At 39.6% G+C, this 15,480-nt stretch overlaps 1 protein-coding gene and 1 long non-coding RNA gene across 5 annotated transcripts in view; one reads left to right on the forward strand and one right to left on the reverse strand.

Annotated features, from left to right (window-relative positions):
* Positions 1-889, reverse strand: part of LOC140596058 (uncharacterized) — a 239,530-nt gene extending 238,641 nt beyond the window's left edge. The window contains exon 1 of one of the 3 annotated variants that reach the window (XR_011998087.1): positions 424-868. This is a non-coding gene — a long non-coding RNA (uncharacterized lncRNA). Of the gene's footprint in view, positions 1-423 lie in introns of all 3 variants that reach the window. The other 2 variants (XR_011998085.1, XR_011998086.1) reach the window with 2 other exon arrangements.
* RADX (RPA1 related single stranded DNA binding protein, X-linked) overlaps positions 432-15,480 on the forward strand; it is a 264,805-nt gene continuing 249,756 nt past the window's right edge. The window contains exon 1 of one of the 2 annotated variants that reach the window (XM_072743305.1): positions 432-644. The gene's annotated coding sequence lies outside the window, so the exon portion shown is untranslated. The remainder of the gene's footprint in view (positions 645-15,480) is intronic. The other variant, XM_072743303.1, reaches the window with a different exon arrangement.

Consider the following 15,480-nt stretch of genomic DNA (forward strand, 5'->3'; position numbering starts at 1 on the left):
ACTTAAATAAAATTGCCCTTTGTGCTCCGTTTGAAGTTAACATCCCACAACCCTCACCCCGCCCCCCGCCCACCACACACGTGCAGGGGCCATTGCCATTGATAGCAAACTGCCGGGCTGGGACCTCAGTTCCTGGGGATGGATGGGTGGACCCTAGGGGGTGTTATCCCTACCCCCTGCTATTTGGGCACACACTAAAACTGGGTGCTATCAGGTGCCACTGTAGCATATGGGCTGAAACAAAGGGCTCCATCTCAATTGGCCACCCTCATTACCACCACCAACCCCTTCAGGGGCTCAGGGGCAGGGTGCATAGGCAGTGGCTCAGAAGCCCGTGTCCAAGTGTCCCCCAAGCCCAGTCCTACCAAGAGACCGCCCACTCGCCCCTCCCACTGGCTCACGGTAGCCTAGCGACCAGCTTACCAATAAAAGAGGGTCCAAGACGACGTTGGGAACATCGGAGGAGGATTCCTTACAGGTCAAAGTGGAATTTCGAGGAGGGGAAGGGGGGGCGTCGCCCTCCAGGAGCCGGGTCCTGAAGAGCAGTAGGAGGACAGTGGCTCCCAGCAAGCCCGGGATAGCATAGCTGAGACCGACGGAGAATCACGAGAGAAGGCTGAGGCTCAGGAAAAAGACCGAGGGAGGTAAGCGAGAAGCTCCAGGCGGGAGGGAGGCGCGGGGAGGGGGCGCTAGCTCTTGGGCAAAGAGTCACCCCTAAGAGCTGAGCATAGAGGGCCAGGGAATCAGAAGCTGCGGGCGTCGGCCAGGAGTCCAGAGCCCCGCGCAGCGGGAGGAGCAGCCATGCAGGAGCTCTACTCCAAGCTGCTCCCGCAGGACGCGTCCGCTTCTTTGAATTGCGTTTGGTCTGAGGCCAGTCCCATCTGCAGCTGGGTTGGCAGGGAGCCAGATGCGCTGACGGCTCCGCCCATTCCATGGCTACTCCAGCCTAGCCAATGGCTCAGATGCCAGGAGCCATACAAAAGGATGAGCAATCCCGCCACCTTCCCCAACTAGGGCGCAGCCCAATCCTTTGCCTTTTCTGCAGCCTCTCCTGGGCCAGCTCTAGCACCTCTGCAGCTGGAGGGGTGGGCCGAAGTCAGATGCTTGACCTGCCCCCCGCCCCGGGCGCGCCCCGCCCCCTCCTTGCAAAACTGCAAAATTTGCTTTTCTCTTAGAACGAACAAGGGGTGGTAGAAAGGGAGGTGGGTGGGGGGGTGGGGGTGACTGGATGACGGGCACTGAGGGGGGCACTTGATGGGATGAGCACTGGGTGTTATTCTATATGTTGGCAAATTGAACACCAATAAAAAATAATTAAAAAAAAAAGAAAGAAAGAACAGATTGTGCCTAAGAGTTTGCTTTTTTTGTGGCGAAGGGAGTGCAGTGATTTGACTGCCCTGGCTGAATCTGCGTTCTGAAAGAGCTAGACACTAGGGAATCCAGGAGGTACTAGACTGCTGGTCGTTCCCAGATGCTTGAGCCTCCAATAAACCTCAGGGCCTCGCCTCTGGGTAGACTGGGAGGAGGATCAGCAAGTAAGTTTTATGACGGGGCCCTGGCCACAGCAGGAGTGACCCTTCAGTAGGACACAAATTGGAGCACCCTTCCCCCCAAACTAGAGTGTACAGCATCGGAGTGTTCTTGGCTGACACCACAGAACTGGAAAAGAAGGCAAGGATAAGTATATCTTAAGGGGAGTTAGCCAGGGAGAGCAGGCCATTCTAATGTTTCAGCATTCTTGGCCCCATTATATGGAAAAGCATGGCATGTTGACTAGAGGGCATTTATTCTTTCCACCATCCTGAACATACTCTTGTGGGATAGAAAGGTATCATGGACTGAGGAAATGCTTCTGTCCTTCCCATCTTCGTTCCAATTTGAAACAAGTTTAGAAAGAGGCAGAGGCCACATAGGCCAGATGGGCAACCAACAAGTAGAACTCAGTCACCTCCCAAGGCATGCCATTTAAAAGTGTTGAAATCATAACAGATTTCAAGTTTGCTCTTGGTTAACTAGAACATTCCAACAGAAACATTGTTCCCTTTCTCTTTCCTTCAATATTTGGTAAATGAGATGGAACTGTTTGTGCCCAGCATATGGGAAAGTTTCAGTTGTGTGGAACTCCTGGGGGTGGCTGAGTGTTTGGCCCAGCTAAAGATTTAACCCTTTACCCTACCTCAACCATCCACACTTTTTTTTTTACCATTTAAAAATCACTTTACAATATATCTCATAATTTCCTGCCATCTTGTAATCAGCAGAGCACCCTAGCACCTTTGTTATTCCCCTCCTTTTCTTCTTCTTTTTCCTTCCATTGCAGCAAATGCTTCCTTCCCACATGGGTGCAAGATTAGAAAGAAAAAAAAAAGGTGGAAGTATCTATATATCATTAACCATCACATAGAGGAGTGGGTCAGTCAAGCTCACTCCTCCTACTCTTAATCTTTCATCCCTTGTCCCTGGTCACTCAGGCATCCTTGGGGAGACAATTCTTGCTTACCAAAAATGTAACAGCTATTCCAGGTAATTTTGCCCAATCCCCTAAATTGTACAAGTCGGACACTGAAGCCTAGAGCAGGAAGAGAGGTTGGCCCAAGGTTACATAGTGGCAAAGGCTAAAACTAGAATCCTATTTCTGGGTTGGCCTAGTTCCAGAACTTGTTTCAGCTTAGTTGGTCATAACTGGTATTTCAGACAACTGCCAGCAGATGGGAGTAGATTTGTTTGCAAGTGGGATGTCCAAGTACCCTAGAACAAATTCCAGTCGGTGCCACATTTGTCAAAGGAAGCAAGTCAAGCCTGAATTATTTTTCTCCCTAAGTGTCCTTGTGACTGTAGTGAGTGCTAAAAACTTGATGGCAATAGTTAATTCACTTCCAGAGCTTACATTCCAGACTCACATGACAAATAGCCAAAAAGGTAAGAAAAAATACATAAAAGCCAGTAAAATCTGTATGGGTTGAGGTTTTGTCTAGTTAATTTATTAGAATATACAGAGATATCCAGACTAAATGCACTTAAACCTGAATATGGGATGACGGTGTAAAGTATGATCCAACATTCCTACACTTAGGAGTTAGCTCATCTGTGTTCTGACCAGGCTGTGACACATTACAGTGAGTATTCCAGTTTGGCTGGAGTGTTAAGGTGAGTTGGGAGGTAAGACAAGAGGTAAAAGAGGTAAGAATCAAAAGAATAGGTAGTGCCTGGCCTAGTGAGTCCACAGTAAATACTTATTCAGTGAATAAGTAAAGCAAAAAAGAGTTTTAGATCTGATTGTCCAAACTAAAGAATTTGATTTCTGTTTTACATTCGATGGTATGCTTTTGAAGCATTTGTGCAGGGGAAATGACACGATAAGGAAGAAATTTACAGTTACTTTATGAAGGAGAAAAAGAAACTGGAAGGAGGAGAGAGGGGATAAGGAGAGCAGTTAGGAGGATATTGTACTTTGGCTTCTGGTAGTGGCAGACCAAGCAGTTTGGATTAGCCATCCCAAGTAAGGACAACTAAAAAAACAAAAACAACAGCAACAACAAAAAAAAAACTAGATGAAATATAACAAGAAGTTACCCTCATTAAGAACGAATAAGTGAGGACACATGGGTGGCTCAGTGGCTGAGCATCTGTGTTCGGCACAGGGCATGATCCTAGGGTTCGGGATGCAGTCCCAAATCGGGCTCCCCACAGGGAGCCTACTTCTCCCTCTGCCTATGTCGCTGCTTCTCTATGTGTGTCTCTCATAAATAAATAAATAAATAAATAAATAAATAAATAAATCAAATCTTAAAAGAACTAAAAATGATGAGGCTAAAATCTAGACGACAAGGACCTAGGTAGAAATGCCCACCACTCAAATCCACTTATGCCCATGGGCATTTGCTGAATCCAGAAGAAAGTGAGCTGTGGTTTTGATAACCTCATGGGCAAAGGGGATGAAAAGTTGAAGCCCACATCCCAAATGAGTAAATCTAATGAGCTACTCAGCCACTTTAAGCTGAAACTATGTGGCTACCCCTTCAGGATAATGGTGAACCAGAAACCTAGATCACCCATCACAAGGGTGATCCAAGGAACTCCGTTTGAATTTAGATTAAAGTGGTCTTGGGCAGGTACTATTGCCAGGCATTTGTCAACAGCAAGTGAAAAATACTCTCTGCAGAAAGATTCTGTCTTCCTAGGCCTGGAATCTGTTTTCCCGATAATTTTTCAATAATATATCTGCAAATAGTGATAAGTATACACACAAAGAAAAATGCACTGTAAAAGCCAGAAGAAAAAATAGACCATGAAAACAAATTCACAAATACTTCAGATACCAGAATTATGAGATGCAGACTATGGTTTACTGTAGTTCAAAAAATAAAAGATGAGCTTTGAAATTATCTGCAAGGAACAGAAAAATCATAAAAAGCCACACAATTTGAAAAATCATCAAATAGGATATCTAGAACTAAAAAATATAATGATTGAGAATTTAGTGAATGTGTTTAACAGAAGAATAAACACAAGTGTTAGACAAGGATAAGTACAATGAAGAAAATAAATTTGAGAGAATTTTTTAAGTTTTTGTTTTTATTATATTTGGTTAGCATACAGTGTTATATTAGTTTCAGGTGTAAAATATAGTGATTCATTAATTCCATACAACACCCAGTGCTCATCATGACAAGTGTACTCCTTAATCCCCATCGCCTATTTCTCCCATACCCCCACCCACCTCCCCTCTGGTAACCATCGGTTTGTTCTCTAGAGTTAGGAATCTGTCTATTCCTTGGTTTGCCTCTCTCTCTCTTTTTCCCTTTACTTTTTTGTTTCTTAAATTCCACAGATGAGTGAAGTCATACGGTATTTCTTTTTCTCTGACCGATTTCACTTAGCATAATACTCTCTAGCTCCATCCGTGTCATTGCAAATTGGCAAGATTTCCCTCTTTTTGTGGCTGAGTAGTATTTCATTGCATGTATATCCAACCTCTTTATCCATTCATCTATCCCTGGACACTTGGGTTGCTTCCACAATTTGGTTATTGTAGATAATGCTGCTATAGACATGGGAGTACGTTTATCCCTTCGAATTAGTGTTTTTGTATTCTTTGGGTAAATACCCAGTCATATGCTTCCTGGATAATAGAGTACTACTATTTTTAACTTTTTAGGAACCTCCATACTGTTTTCCAGAGTGACTGCAACAGTTTGTATTCTCTCCAACAGTACAAGATGGTTCCTTTTTCTCCACATCCTCAACACCTGTTGTTTCTTGTATTCTTGATTTAGCCATTCTGACAAGGGTGAGGTGATATCTCACTGTAGTTTTGATTTCCATTACCCTGATGATGAGCATCTTTTCATGTGTCTGTTAGTCATCTGGATGTCTTCTTCAGAGAAATGTCTGTTCCTGGGACACCTGGGTGGCTTGATGATTGAGCGTCTGCCTTTGGCTCAGGGCGTGATCCCTGTCCTGGGAATGAGTCCCACATTGGGCTACCTGCGGGGAGCCTGCTTGTCTCTCTGCCTGTGTCTCTGCCTCTCTGTGTGAATCTCTCATGAATAAATAAAAAAATCTTTAAAAAAAAGAGAAATGTCTGTTCATGTCTTCTGTCTATATTTTTTTAAATAGATACATTTTATTTTTTTCTTTTTTTTAATAAATTAATTTTTATTGGTGTTCAATTTACCAACATACAGAATAACACCCAGTGCTCATCCCGTCAAGTGTCCCCCTCAGTGCCCGTCACCCATTCCCCCCCACCCCCCGCCCTCCTCCCCTTCCACCACCCCTAGTTCGTTTCCCAGAGTTAGGAGTCTTTATGTTCTGTCTCCCTTCCTGATATTTCCCACACATTTCTTCTATATTTTAATTGGACTTTTTTTGTTTTTTGGATGTTGATTTGTAGAAGTTCTTTATATATTTTGGATATTAACCCCTTATTGAATATGTCATTTGCAAATATCTTTTCCTATTATGTAGGTTGCCTTTTAGTTTAGTTGATTATTAACTTTGCTGTGCAGAAGCTTCTTAATTTGTTGTAGTCCTAAGAGTTTCTTTTTGCATTTGTTTCCCTTGCCTCAGGACACATATCTAGAAAAAAGTTGCTGTGGCCAATGTCAAAGAAGATACTGCCTATGTTCTCTTCTAGGATTTTAATGCTTTCAGGTCTCACATTTAGGTATTTGATCTATTTTGAATTTATTTTTGTATATGGTTTAAGAAAGTGGTCCAGTTTTCATTCTTTTGCATGTCACTGTGCAGTTTTCTCAACACCATTTGTTAAAGAGACTGTCTTTTTCTTTCCTGCTTTGTCAAAGATTAATTGACCATGCAGTCGTGGGTTTATTTCTGGGTTTTCTATTCTGTTCCATTGATCTGTATGCCTACTTTCCTGCCAGTACCATACTGTTTTGATTACTACAGCTTTGTAATATTACTTGAAGTCCAGAATTGTGATGCCTCTAGCTTTGCTTTTCTTTTTCAAGATTGCTTCAGCTATTCAAGGTTTTTGTGGCTCCATGTAAAGTCTAGAATTGTTTATTCTAGTTCTGTGAAAAATGTTGATATTTTGATAGGAGTTGCATTAATTATAGATTGCTTTGGGTAATATAAACATTTTAACAATATTCTTCCAATAGATGAACATGGAATATATTTCCATTTCTGAATTGTCTTCAGTTTCTTTCATCAGTGTTTTATAGTTTTCAGAGTACAGGCCTTTCAGCTCTTTGGTGAGGTTTATTCCTAGGTATCTTATTACTTTTGCCACAATTATAAATGGGATTGTTTTCTTAATTTTTCTTTCTGCTGCTTCATCATTGAGGCATAGAGATGCAACAGATTTCTGTACGATGATTTTTGTATCCTGGTAGTTTATTGAGTTCATTTATCAGTTCTAGTAGTTTTTTGGTGGAGTTTTGGGGTTCTCTATAAATAGTGTCATGTAATCTGCAAATAGTGAAAGTTTGACTTTTTTCCTTGCCAATTTGGATTCCTTTTATTTCTTTTTGTTGTCCAATTGCTGTGGCTAGGACTTCCAGTACTGTGTTAAATAATAGTGCTGAGAGTGGACACCCTTGTCTTGTTCCTGACCTTAGGGGAAAAGCTCTCAGTTTCTCCCCCTTGAGGATGATGTTAGCCATGAGTTTTCATATATGGCCTTTATTATGTTGAGGCATGTTCCCTCTAGAACTACACTGCAGAGGTGTTTTATCATGAATGGATGTTGTACTTTGTCAAATGCTTTCTCTGTGTTTGTTAAAATGATTAGATGGTTCTTATCTTTTCGCTTATTGATGTGATATATCACATTGATTTACCGATATTGAGTACCCTTGTAAGCTAGGAATAAATCCCACTTGATTGTGGTGAATGATTTTTTTTAATATGTTGTTGGATTTGGCTTGCCAATATTTTGTTGTGGGTTTTTGCATCTATGCTCATCAGGGATATTGGCCTCTAGTTCTCTTTTTTAGTGGAATCTTTATCTAGCTTTGGTATCAGGGTAAAGCTGGCCTCATAAAATGAGCTTAGAAGTTTTCCTTCCTTTTCTCTCTTTCTTTTTGGAATAGTTTTAGGAGAATGTGTATTAATTCTTCTATATTTGTTTGGTAGAATTTGCCTGTGAAGCTATCTGGTCCTGGATTTCTGTTTGTTGGGAGTTTTTTGATTACTGATTTAATTATATTGCTGGTCATAGATTTTTCAAATTTTCTATTCCTGTTTCAGTTTTGGTAGTTTATTTCTAGGAATTTATCCATTTCTTCTAGGTTTTCCAATTTGCTGGCATATAGTTTTTCATAATATTCTCTTATAATTGTGTTTCTGTGGTGTTGATTGATATTTCTCCTCTCTCTTTTGTAATTTTATGTATTTGAGTCCTTCCCTTTTTTTCTTCATATGACTGGCTAGAAGTTTATCAATATTATTGATTTTTTTCAAAGAACCAGCTCTTGGTTTCATTCATCTTTCCTATTTTTTTTACTGTCTATATCATTTATTTCTGCACTAATTTTTATTATTTCCTTTCTTCTGGTTTTAGATTTTGTGTGTTGTTTCTTTTTTAGCTCCTTTAGGTATAAGGTTAGGGTATTTGAGTTTTTCTTGCTTCTTAAAATAGGCCTATATTGCTATATACTTCCCACTTAGGACTGCTTTTGCTGCATCACAAAGGTTTTGGATTATTATGTTTTCATTTTCATTTGTTTCCATGTACTTTTTATTTTTTTATTTTTTAAAAGATTGTATTTATTTATTCATGAGAGACACAACGAGAGAGATAGGCAGAAACACAGGCAGAGGGAGAAGCAGGCTCCATGCAGGGAACCCAGAGTGGGACTCGATCCAGGGACTCCAGGATCACGCCCTGGGGCAAAGGCAGGTGCTAAACCTCTGAGCTACCCAGGGATCCCCTGTTTCCATGTACTTTTAAATTTATTCTTTGATTTCCTGATTGATTTTCCTGATTGATCCATTCATGGTTTAGTAGCATATTATTTAACCTCCATATGTTTGTGGTCTTTCTAGATTTTTTTCTTGTGGTTAACTTCTAGTTTCATAGCAGTATGATCAGAAAACATGCATGGTATGACTTTGGTCTTCTTGCATTTGTTGAGGCTTTTTTTCTGGCCTAATAGGTGATCTACCCTGGAGAATGTTCTGTGTGCACTTGAAAAGAATGTGTGTTCTTCTGTTTTAGGATGGAATGTTCTGAATATATCTGTTAAATGCATCTGGTCCAGTGTGTCATTCAAAGCCAGATTCCATATTGACTTTCTGTTTAAATTATCTGTCCATTGATATAAATGAGATGTTAAAGTCCCCTATTATTACTGTATTATTACCGGTCAGTTCCTTTGTTTGTTAACTGTTTTAGGTATTTGGGTGCTCTAATGTTGGATGCATAAAAATTTGGAATTGTTGTATCTTCTTGGAGTGTCCCTTTCATGTTTTAGATAGTTTCCTTCTTTGTTTTTTGTTAAAATCTTTGTTTAAAGTGTATTTTGTCTGATATAAGTATTGCTAGTCTGGCTTTATTTTGACATCCATTTGCATGATAGATGTTTCTCCATCCCCTTACTTTTAATCTACAGGTGTCTTTAGGTCTAAAAGGAGTCGCTTGTTGGCAGCATATAGATAGGTCTTTTTTTAAAAAATCTATTCTGTCACCCTGTGAATTTTGATTAGAGGATTTAGTCCATTTACATTCAAAGTAATTATTGATAAATATATACTAATGATCATTTTTTAATTTGTTTTGTGGTTGTTTCTGAAAATTTTCTCTGATCATTTCTTGTTTTCTTTTTCTCTTTTATGTTTTGCTGATTTTCTTTAATCATATATTTGGATTTGTATCTCTTTATTCTTTGCATATTCATTAGTGTTTTTTGATACATGGTTGCCATTAGGTTTGTATATAACCTCTTCTGCATATAGTAGTCTATATTAAATTGATGATCATGTAAGTTTGAACCCATTCTTTTCACCTCTCCTCCCCACCGTTAGTATATATTATTATATTTTACATCCTTTTTTGTGAATTCCTTCAGTGATTTTTTTATAGAAATATTTATTTTTACTGCTTTTGTGTTTCCTACCTTTATACTATCACTTTTGAGTTTTCCTCTTAAAGTGTCCCCTTTAATATTTCTTGTAGGACTGGGTTAGTGGTCATGAACTCCTTTAGTTTTTGTTTGTCTGGGAAACTCTTTATTTCTCTTTCTTTTCCAAATGCTAGCCTTGCTGGATAGAGGGTTTGTAGATGCAGATTTTTCCCATTCAGCACTTTGAATAAACCATGCCACTCCCTTAAGAGAGAATTATTAAATTGAAAGATAGAAAAAAAAATAAAAACAAATAAATTGAAAGATAGATTAGAAGAAATCATACAGAATTCTTCCTGGTGAAACAGATTATGGGGGGGGGGAGATAATGTATGACAAGAGACACAAAGAATAGAGTGAGAATGTCTACAAGTACATTTAATTTGAGTCTTAAAAGAACAAGAAAGAAAAATAGGGAAGGTGATGGCCAAAAGTTTTCCAGAGCCAATGAAAGGCAATATTCCATGGACTCTAGAAGCCTATTGCATCCTAGGCAGGAATAAATAAAAATAAACCCACTCCTAAATACATCATAGTGAAAGTGGTGGTGGGGGGAGAGAAAGAAGGTTATGTTAATGATCCAACTTAGAGATAATGAAGTCTTAGCCTTAGGCAGGAACAGAACAGATTGAGACAAGCAGATGTGCCCTTAGACTCTGGCCTTTAAAATGCACTTGACGGGATGAGCACTGGGTGTTATTCTGTATGTTGGCAAATTGAACACCAATAAAAAATAAATTTATTATTAAAAAAAATAAAATGCCTTTTTCTCAAAAGTACCATGAAAGGCTATTTATAAAGATATTATCCATTTCATTCCTAATGAATTAAATTCATTTGTTAACAAATCTATTTGTTGAAGCTGCCTGACTCCTAGGAACTGTTCTCAGTTTTATTTTCATGCATGGAAGACCATCATCTCATAAGTTTGTATCCCTTATCTCATGGACTATATAAAAATGGTGAATATTCTTCACAGAAATTGTGATGGTTAATTTTATGTGTCAACTGGACTGGGCTAAGGGCTATCCTGATAGCTGGTAAAACCTCATTTCTGGGTATGTCTGTGAGGGAGTCTCTGGAAGAGATAAGCATTTGAATCAGTAGACTGAGTAAAGAAGATGGCCCTCACCAATACACGGGAGCAATATCTAATTCATTGATGGCCTGAAAAGAAGGAAAAGATGGAGGAAGACTGAATTCATTTTCTTCATCCATCTTCTCCTGCTTTCAGACATTGATGCTTCTGTTTCAACGTTCAGATCCAGACTGAGACTTAGACCATCAGCTCCTGATTCTCAGGCCTTTGGATTCTATTTTTTTAATAAATTTATTTTTTATTGGTGTTCAATTTGTCAACATACAGAATAACACCCAGTGCTCATCCCGTCAAGTGCAGGCCTTTGGATTCTAAATTACATCACCAGCTTTCCTGGTTCTCCAGCTTGCAGACAGCAGTTTGTGGGATTTCTTGGCCTCTATAATGTATGGTTTTCCTATAATGAATACATATCTACCTACTTACCTACCTTCATATGTACTATATATATACATATATATATATATTTTAGTTTGGCACTGATTTAGTTAAAATACTAGGTTTACATATTATTTTAGCATTTTCATATTCAATGTCTTCATTGGGCATTTATATAAGGATAAAAAAGAGAAGTAATTTAAGATTATTACAAAGTTAATTAAATTAAATGAAATCTTCAAATACTCTTAATTTCCTTTATTACATAGTTTGGCCTTTGGTGAAACTTTTTCCCTTTTCTATCACAAGGTAAAATATTTCTTGCTATAATTTAGACCAGCTGCAATTTGCAATTGTGCCAGAAAACCGCTCTTGCGCTGGTTGCTATTAGATAATGTATTTACATAGATTAGCCTAATTTAAGAGTCAGGAGGAAAATCTTTCTTCCATTTCATTTTTTTTCTCTTGTTCTGAATGATAAGTAACTGTCAGTGTGTGGCTGCCTCTTTTCAAGGCATGTGTGAAGCTGTCACCCTGCTACATCTGCAGGACAATCCAGATGCTACACAATATGAAATCCAGGTCTCAGCGTTGTGATGATTGTCAAATGAGGACAACCCAACTGTATGCCCCAGTCTCAGTAAAGTGACAATTTTTGGAGAGTAGAAGAAGGCCACTATCTTTCAATTATTTTAAACCACTATCTTTTCTCTGTTAAGTTGGCACTAAGAATATTTAAAAATCTATCCTGGAAGGTACCGAACGATACCTCATGATCCGATTTCATTAGTATTTACAGAGACAGAAAAAGGAAATATTCTTTACTATTACAGAGGTTTCGTCTAATTCACAGCTATCAAGGATGAGGAATTCTGATCTGAGGACAGTGTACGTGCCACGCTGGCATCACAGCCTGTTTATGCAGGTAATGGCTGGTTTAGGACACCTCTGAACTGTCACGTACCATGTGAATTAATGAGGCCATACAGGTCTAAGGTCCCTAAAAAGGCCTCTCTCTATATATATAGTCGGTTCTATTTCTCTGAAGATCCCTAATACAAAAATAAAATGCTAGTAGCAGCTGAGCTCCAAGGATGGAGAAATGTGCTTTTATATGACTTTTTAAGAGAAAGAAGAATAAAAGTGAATCTATGTAGAAATTCTTCTACTTATCTCCCCCATCCAACTTTCACTGTTTCTAAGGAAAAGTATATAGAATAGAAATTTTTTGTTGTTGTTGTTCCCAGGGTGTTTTATAACAACCTTCAATCTTGACCATATGTATTTATTCACTGGACTACCTGTGCTCAGCCCGCATAGAATTACTGCAGGGATTTATATTTGTAAGAGACCTAAAAATACAATGGGCTTTATTTCAAGGGAGTGAGGTCTTTACTTGTTACTACAGCTGTTCATGCAACTAATTAATGGCTGCTTGTCAGCAATGTGATAGAGGCAACTCTGTTCCATGTGGAAAGTCATATCAGAGACTCTATGGTCCCCTGAATTTCTGAAATTTTCTGATGACAATCTAAGCCAAAATAACTGTTTATGAATTCTTCTAGGAAGAATTTCAATTATTTTCCTCAAAATCCTTCATTCATTGCTTGAGGAACAAGCAGCCTTATGGACCCACAAGGCTCCCCAAGCACCCAAGGAATACTGCTTCCCCAAGAGAAGGTATTACGCAGGCAGGAAAGCCTAACCCCAAGCCAAGTAGAGAGCTGTCCAACAGCAAAGACATTAACCTGTCTTCATTTATAATATGCAATATGCACCATCAATCTGGACCAAGTGTCACAAAGCCTGTAGAAACCTATCTTTTAACATCTATATTATCTTTTAGCAGTATCTCCCTCCCTTACAATTGTAGGGCAGGGGCAGGAGAAATGTTCCAGTAACTCTAAGGTATTTCTCTACAAATCTGAAGATCTAGTACCACAGCCTCCCAATCTCTATTTCCTCATCTGAAATACAGAGGTGATAATAATGGAACAACCCTGACAGAAGGGAATCCCCCTGTGTCCCAACTTCCAGGTTCATTTCCTCCACGCCTGGAGGTTTCTCAATTGCCCATCTGGAAAGGCTGTTGTCACTACCACTTTTAGCCACCAGGGGTCCTCAGTTCTCATGGTTTAACTATGGAATGTGCACTTTTAATATGTTTCCCTTTTTCTTTTTTTTAAGATTTTATTTATTTATTTCATGGGAGACAGAGAGAAAAGCAGAGATACAGGCAGAGAGAGAAGCAGGCTCCATGCAGGGAGCATGATGTGGGACTCGATCCCAGCAGTCTGGGATCATGACCTGAGCCAAAGGCAGACGCTCAACTGCTGAGCTACCCAGGTGCCCCTGTTTCCCTTCTTTTTAATTGAAATATAATTGACCTAGAACATTATATTAGCTTCAGGTATACAATCCAATAATTCGGTATTTGTATACACTGTGAAATGGTCACCTGAATTCAGGCAAGTCAGACTGATATTTACAAACCAAACATTCTTCAGGAAACCTCCGTGGGGGATCCCTGGGTGGCTCAGCGGTTTAGCACCAGCCTTTGGCCTGGGGCATGGTCCTGGGGTCCCAGATTGAGTCCTCTGTCGGGCTCCCTGCATGGAGCCTACTTCTCCCTCTGCCTATGTCTCTGCCTCTCTCTCTCTCTCTCTCTCTCTCTCTCTCTCTCTCTCATTAATAAATAAATAAAATCTTAAGAAAAGAAAACCGCTGTGTAACAGAGGGGAATAAAGCATAGGAGACAGAGACCCTACTAAGTAAGGGATGTTTTATTTATTTTTATTTTTATTTTTTAGTTTCAGGGGTAGAGTTTAGTGATTTATCAGTTGCATATAATACCTAGTGCTCATTACATCAAGTGCCTTCCTTAATGCCCGTCACCCAGTTACCCCATCCCCTCACCACCATCCCCTCCAGCAACGCTCAGTTTTTTTTTTCCCTACGGTTAAGAGTCTCTTATGGTTTGCCTCCCTCTCTGACTTAGTCTTATTTTATGTTTCCCTCCCTTCCCCTATTATACTGTTTTGTTTCTTAAATTCCAAATATGAGTAAACCATATAATTGTCTTTCTCTGAATGACTTATTTCACTTAGTGTAATACCCTCTAGTTTCATCCATGTCAGTGCAAATGGTAAGATTTCTTTTTTGATAGCTGAATAGTATTTCATTTTGTGTGTGTGTGTGTGTGTGTGTGTGTGTGTGTGTACCACATCTTCATCCATCCGCTGATGGACATCTGAGCTCTTTCCATATTTTGGCTATTGTGGACATTACTGCTATAAACATTGGGGTGCAGATGCCCCTGTGGATCACTATGTCTGTATCCTTTGGGTAAATACCTAGTCCTGCAATTGCTGGATTATAGGAAGGAGGTTCTAATGCAGTACTGGATAGACCTCTATCACTGGAGTGGGGTCCCAGCTGCCACTATCTTCCCTACCCTTCAGAGGGGCTACTGATGGCCTGCCTGTAGTCACCCCTGCCTCTGCTCCTGTTCCCAGAGTCTGAGAATCAGGGGTCCTATACAAATGGCAATTGGTAGCCCCTGGAGTTGTACAGGGCCCAGCCTGTGTGTCCATATCCCACCAGCATTCTAGCTTCTATTCCATACTGTGTGGACTCAGGCAGTCTTACGAGTTTCCATTTAGCATGTCCAATGAGCATTGCTTGAAGTATGGATTTGCATGCCTTCTGTCTTATGGTACTAGGCAGAGGAAATGTTCCCCAGTCAGATACAGTGTCCATCCCCATAATACAATCAGATAAAAAAAAGACATAACCTCTTCACATAAAGCCTATTCAAACATACCAATTCTCCTACAACTTTTACCTTGATTCCATTAACCCTTACATTCCTAACTGTAGCCCCCATTAGGACTTCATTAAGAGGTTTGGCTTTTACAATACTAGGTAGGGAAAGTGTTCCCCAGTATGACATAAGGCCCATTCCCTGAAAATATTCAGGTAAAGGAGATACTTCTTTACATAAAGGCTGCTTAAACATTTCAACTTTCATAATCTTTTTGACTAATATGTTTAATGTTTTTAATGTTTTAATTTTTAATGTTTCTCTCAATTTAACTATAGCCTGTGTCTGGGCTTCACCAGTGGATTTTGGTACCACAATGCATGAGGCTCCTATGTCAATGAGTCTTGAAAACCTCTTTTCCATCCTTTTGATCATTTTGTCCACTTTTGTGCAAAAAGGCTTTGAGTTTCCAATGAGGGGTTGAGCCAAGTGCCCCTAGCCCTTTTTGTAAGTCTTTAGCTTGTAAAATGCCTAACCACTGCCACAACCAATTGTTGATTTCTCATTATAAACTCAGCCTTTAAGCTTTTTATAAATTTTCAAACTGGGATAAATAGACTGGACTTGTTAAGAGCATTTTAATGTTG

This window comes from Vulpes vulpes, chromosome X, assembly GCF_048418805.1.
Source record: "Vulpes vulpes isolate BD-2025 chromosome X, VulVul3, whole genome shotgun sequence".
In the NCBI taxonomy this organism is placed as follows: domain Eukaryota; kingdom Metazoa; phylum Chordata; class Mammalia; order Carnivora; family Canidae; genus Vulpes; species Vulpes vulpes.